Genomic DNA, 6,000 nt, shown 5'->3' on the forward strand with positions numbered 1-6,000 from the left:
AAGGTGGCACATGCAGTGGCTGGAGGCCCTGGTGCATCCATTCATTCTCTCTCTCTCTCTCTCTCTCTCTCTCTCTCAAATAAGTACTTAAATAAAATATCTTAGAAATACAGGTATATGTTTATAGATTATCTGGCTATCTTGTAATTTAAATATCTGTTTAAATATCAATTTAAATATCTGTGGCCATAATAGCAAACTGTTTAAATCAGAAAGAAATCTCAGAGCCATGCATCAACTAATGAGAACACCCAGCAGGCACACTTTCCCTGCCAGCTCCCCCCCACACACACTGGCTGCTTGCTCATCCCCTGTTTCCTGGGCTCTTGAGGGCTCTTTTGTCAGTAACATTCATCTGTATGGCCCACCCAGCAAACAAGTAGCAAGAGAAGCCCCTGAGATTCATAAACATTTGACTCTATTCTGATCCACAAAATAGTAATGTGGCCCAAGATCAAGTCGATGTGGCAAAAATTGCTGTGAATATAAACACATACATATTGAGACCACAGGAGACTTTGAGTGTGACTTGTTATTTCAGGAATTCATTCCTTCTTGGGCTTCTTGGGCTGGAGAGATGGCTCAGCAGTTAAGGCTTTTGCCTGCAAAGCCAAAGGACCCAGAACCCACATAAGCCAGATGTACAGGGTGGAACATGCATCTGGAGTTCATTTGTGGTGTCTTGAGGCCCTGGAACACCCATTCTTTCTCTTTCTCTCTCTTTGTCTATCTCTCTCTCTCTCCCCCGCCTATTTCTATATCTATCTATCTATCTCAAATAAATAAAATATAAATTATATATATATATATGTATATATATATATATATATATATATACATATATATATATATATATATATATATATATATATATATATATTTAAATGGGTTTCTTCAATATAGCCCAGCTTAAGAAGTCAGGACTGCCTGGTGGCAGGACAGCTGAAGGACCTAGTACTGAACTGGAAAACAGGTCATGGCTATTTCACATACCATCCATTCCATCATAGGTCGTTCTTGTCATCTGCTTTTAGGGGTGTGATAGCTTTAAAAGATACCCACTGACCCTTCCAAACATTTTCCTTCTGAGGCCAGCAGTGCATACTGTGGGAACTGTGCTTCCCTCCAGCAGGCAGGAACAATGGTCAAGAACAGAGGGACAGGGCTGGAGAGATGGCTTAGCGGTTAAGCGCTTGCCTGTGAAGCCTAAGGACCCCGGTTCGAGGCTCAGTTCCCCAGGTCCCACGTTAGCCAGATGCATAAGGGGGCGCACGCGTCTGGAGTTCGTTTGCAGAGGCTGGAGGCCCTGGCGCGCCCATTCTCTCTCTCTCCCTCTATCTGTCTTTCTCTCTGTCTGTCGCTCTCAAATAAATAAAAATAAAAAAATAAAAAAAATAATAAAAAAAAAAGAACAGAGGGACAATTTGCTTGTAAACTTGGCCTGATGCTGAGTTTGCAAAATCTATGTATGACCAAGCATGGAAAACACTCCAGCAATCCCAGCCCCGGGGAGGCTGAGGCTGGAGAAACAAACAAGTTCCAGGCTATTCTGGGCTTAAAAAGAAAAAGGAGGGTTGGAGAGATGGCTTAACTGTTAAGGCACTTGCCTGCCAAACCTAAGGACCCATGTTGGACTCTCCAGATCCCACATAAGCCAGACACACAAAGGTGAGGCAAGCACAAGGTCACACGTGCCCACTAGGTGGCACAAGTATCCAGAGTTCGACTTCAGTGGCTGAGGCTCTGGCGTGTCAATTCTCTCTCTCTCTTCTCTCTCTCCCTTTGTGTGTGTGTGTGTGTGTGTGTGTGTGTGTCTTTCTAAAATAAAAAATAAAACGAAGGGAAAAATAAAGGAAGTAGGGAGGGAGGATAGGAAGGATGGGAACAGAGAGAAGAGTGGAGAGGAAAAGAGGAGAGAAGAGCTAGGTACTGTATTTTACCATTATACTTGGCAAGAGCTCCTCTGTCTTATTGGGGTACACCAGGGCTTCCAGCCACTGCAAAGGAACTCCAGATACATGTGCCCCCTTGTGCATCTGGCTAACATGGGTCCTGGGGAATCGAACCCGGGTCCTTTGGCTTTGCAGGCAAATGCCTAAACCACTAAGCCATCCCTCCAGCCCCCTCTGTCTTATTTTATGTGGAAGATTCTCAGTGTCGGCCCAGCCCAAAGGTCCCAACTCAAGCCGTAACTGAACCCAAGTTTCTAAGGGGAGGTTTCCTTACAAAAATCGATCACTGCTCAAACCAAATTCAAAGGTCCTAGAAACTGAAACTTCGCTCAAAATAATTTATGAATGTTTTCTCATGACCCAAAGTGTAGCCCAGTGTCTGAGATGGACAGACGTGCTCCAAACTTAACTATTAAAAGCCATCAGCTGGCTACATTTAGCAATAATGGAAACAGAAGCTCTACATCCGGTCACTGGCTTGTCCTCAACTCACCTTTGTGAGGACAGGGTGTCAAGACAAGCCCTGTGACTTTCTGAAGGCCACGGACCCAGCTGGAAAGAGCTGGAGCATGTGACAGGGCCTCTGTCCCCTTCTGCGCCATTCCGTCTCAGCTCTGTCCTGCTTCGCCTCTCGTCTCGGCTATTCCCAGCCATCCGCCACTTCTGCTGAGGCCCCTGATGGACCTGGGAGAATCCATGCCACCTTCGTCCCTCTGTCATTGTCATATGAACTTAGCACAGGCTGTCTGTCCATCTGAGTTTAGCTGTCCATGGGCAAAAAAAAAAAAAAAAGCCTGTTTCCCCTCTGTGCAGTTGGGTTTCTCAGTGAAGGGTGAGGACACTTTTCTGTCACCTACCTGCTCAATACCTGGCAACAGAACACTGGGTATGAAGTGGGTTCTCACAGAACACGTTGGCAAAATGCATGAGACAGACCTAGGGTCTCGGCGATGAGTTTCATTTCCAAAACTGTAGCATTCCTGTTTGACGTGGAGCCTGTGACCTCCAAGCACTGGAGGCGTTAGCTCTGGAGTGGAGGAAGGGTGAGGTACCAGGCAGAGGAGCCTGCTTCCCTGTACCGTGAGCCTTAGGATGGCTCGATGTCGCCACGGGAACAGTCGGCCTTCGGCTGCAGGAAGCCCAGGTTCAAATCCTGCTCCTGCCACTTGTTCATTGTTCCACCTTTGTTAAGTTACTTAGAAGTGACTCCGTTAGCTTCAGATGCCAACAGTCACATCCCTCGGTCCCCAAAGCAAAGATAACCAAGTCATCCTTAGAAGGCCGTTAGTAGTTATAAATAAGATCACATATACAGCACATAACAAACAGTATGCGTTACACCAAAATAACTCCATTAAAATGCCATGAAAAGCAAGGCAAAGTGGGAAGAGGAGAGAATGAAAAGCCAGCTTTGAACTTGGTGGAAGAAAAAAAAATGTCTAGAAAGATAGTTACTAGTTGGACTGCACTGTTATTAATGTTTTTATTTATAACACATGTTAAGTGAGTAAGACGTTTTGCCAAATGCACACAATAACATGGTCTCTATTTTTACTTAACAATCACAGAGACGTAAAACAAGCCTCCAAGTGGCCTGACAAAGCAAGAAGCTTCAGCTTTGTTTTAAATAAAAGGATTCATGCTGCTGTTAACCCTGCTCCACAGCATTTGTGTTGGCAAAGTCAAGTTATCACACAACAGTCCAAGAAACCGGGCAGAATGCTCGGCAGAAAGGAAAGGGCGGTTGTTGCTGGTGATACCTTATCCTATGAAGAAAAGATCCTAGTTAGAGTTAGAATGACACCACAAATGTCAAGAAATACAGAGCTGGAAGTCAGTTGTGGCGCATGCCTTTATGCATTTGGGAGGCAGAGGTAGGATTGCTGTGAGTTCGAGGCCACCCTGAGACTACATCATGAATTCCAGGTCAGCCTGGACTAGAGTGAAACCCTACCTCGAAAAAGAAAGAACGAAAGAAAGAAAGGAAGGAAGGAAGGAAGGAAGGAAGGAAGGAAGGAAGGAAGGAAGGAAGGAAGAAAGAAAGAAAAAAAGAAAGAAAGAAAGAAAGGAAGGAAGAAAGAAAAGAAATACAGAGCTGGAGACATGGCTGAGCAATTAAAGGCACCTGCTTGCAAAGTCTTATGGCCCAGGTTTGATTCCCTAGTACCCACATAAAGCCAGATTGCACAAAGTGGTACATGTGTTTGGAGTTTGTTCTCAGTAGCAAGAGACCCTGGTATACCAGTTCTCCCCACTCCTCTTGCAAATTAATAAAAAATTGAAAAAAAAATAAAGAAGAAGAGCCGGGCACAGTGGAGAATGCCTTTAATCCCAGCACTTGGGAGGCAGAGGTAGGGGGATTGCTGTGAGTTCAAGGCCACCCTAAGACTACATGGGGAATTTCAGGTCCACCCACCTGGGCTAGAGTAAGACCCTACCTTGAAAAACAAAATCAAAAAAAGAAAGTGGAGAGACAGCTTAGTGATTAAGGCACTTTCCTGAGAAGCCTAAGGACTCAGGTTCGATTCCCCAGAACCCATGTAAGCCAGATGCATAGAGTGGCGTATGCATCTGAAGTTCATTGGCAGGGACTAGAGACCCTAGTGTGCCCGTTCTCTCTATGTGTCTTTCTCTGTCTCATAAATAAATAAAAATAAATAAAATATTTTTAAAAAGAAATACAGAAAGTGATGAGCATCCTGCAAGTAATTGCTAGAAACACCAATAAGAACAAAAACCCAAATCTGAGCCAAAATGTAGAACAGATCTGGCTTCAGAGGCGTGTCTCATCCATGTCAGACCGCAGCGGGGTCTCTTCTGGTGCCATCGACAGACGGAGGAGGGCCAGGGCCTTTCCCTGCCACTGTCCTGCTCGGGTTAGTCTCGAGGAAAAGCTTGCCCTCTGCATCACCGTGTGTGGTAAGGAGACAAGATCGGCTTCTCGTGGCTTCTCCCTCATGGCTACCACAGAAGCGTCCATCCCACAGGTCACAGAGTTCACAGGGAACACTTGCCTTGAACCTCAAATTGTCAAAAAAAAAAAAGTCATCCAGCAACCATTTTTAAAGTCTTACTGCCACCGAGCTAATTGCAGGGACTACAGTACGTTATGATAGGTTCATGGCACAAGACAAAGGTAACACCTAAACCTGTCAAAACAAATAAACCTTTTTTTTTTTAAGTTAATGAAATCTGCTGCACAAAGAGCTAAACAAATTACTGAGTACGGGCAAATGCCTACTATATCATTTGCATTAATACCTGCAGAAAAAAAAAAAAAAAAAGAAAAGAAAATCTCGTAAACCTTAAGGCATTGGCTGGGAACTAACCGAGCATGAACAGAAAGTCCCGTTACTACGGGAGGGCGGCAGTGACGTGGTCAGGACCACGTGCGCCTTTGACCTTTCATAGATACAGAGGAAGTGCCACCTGGGATGCGCCTGGCTCTGTGAATCTCAAGAGATGGTGTGTTTCAGGCCATGAGAATAGACTCACTCGTGGTCACTATGTGCAGTCACTGACATGGCATCTAATTGCCATGCCTTCGTTTTCTAAGCGCAGGCGCTTGGCTTCAAACAAGAAAGCCAACTAGACAATAATTGAGAGACTCCGTCAACATTAACCCTTCTTAAAAGAACAGGGCTGCCAGCTAGGAGTGGTGACCCAGAATCCCAGCACTGAACAGGCTCTGTAGGATTGCCAGGGCTGTGAGGACAGCCTCGGCTACAGAGTGAGTGCAGGTCAGCCTGGGCTAGACTGAGACCCTGACTCAAAAAAGAAAAGAAAGAGAGAGGGAGGGAGGGAGGGAGGAAGGAAAGAAAGAAAGAAAGCCAGCCAGCCAGGCCCTGGGTGGAAATGGGCAGGGAGACCCTGGTGGTGTGGGAGCAAAAATGAACACACCAACCTGCTGACATGCAGTTGTCTCGTGCCCAGAAAGAACCCAGTGTGTGCACACAGAGCCACGCAGGGCTACTTACAGGAGCTGTGAGAAAACAGAAAAGAATTGACCAGCCCTTCAAGGCAGGACTGGCTAAGTAAATAATAAATG

This window comes from Jaculus jaculus, chromosome 15 (assembly GCF_020740685.1).
Source record: "Jaculus jaculus isolate mJacJac1 chromosome 15, mJacJac1.mat.Y.cur, whole genome shotgun sequence".
Classification (NCBI taxonomy): domain Eukaryota; kingdom Metazoa; phylum Chordata; class Mammalia; order Rodentia; family Dipodidae; genus Jaculus; species Jaculus jaculus.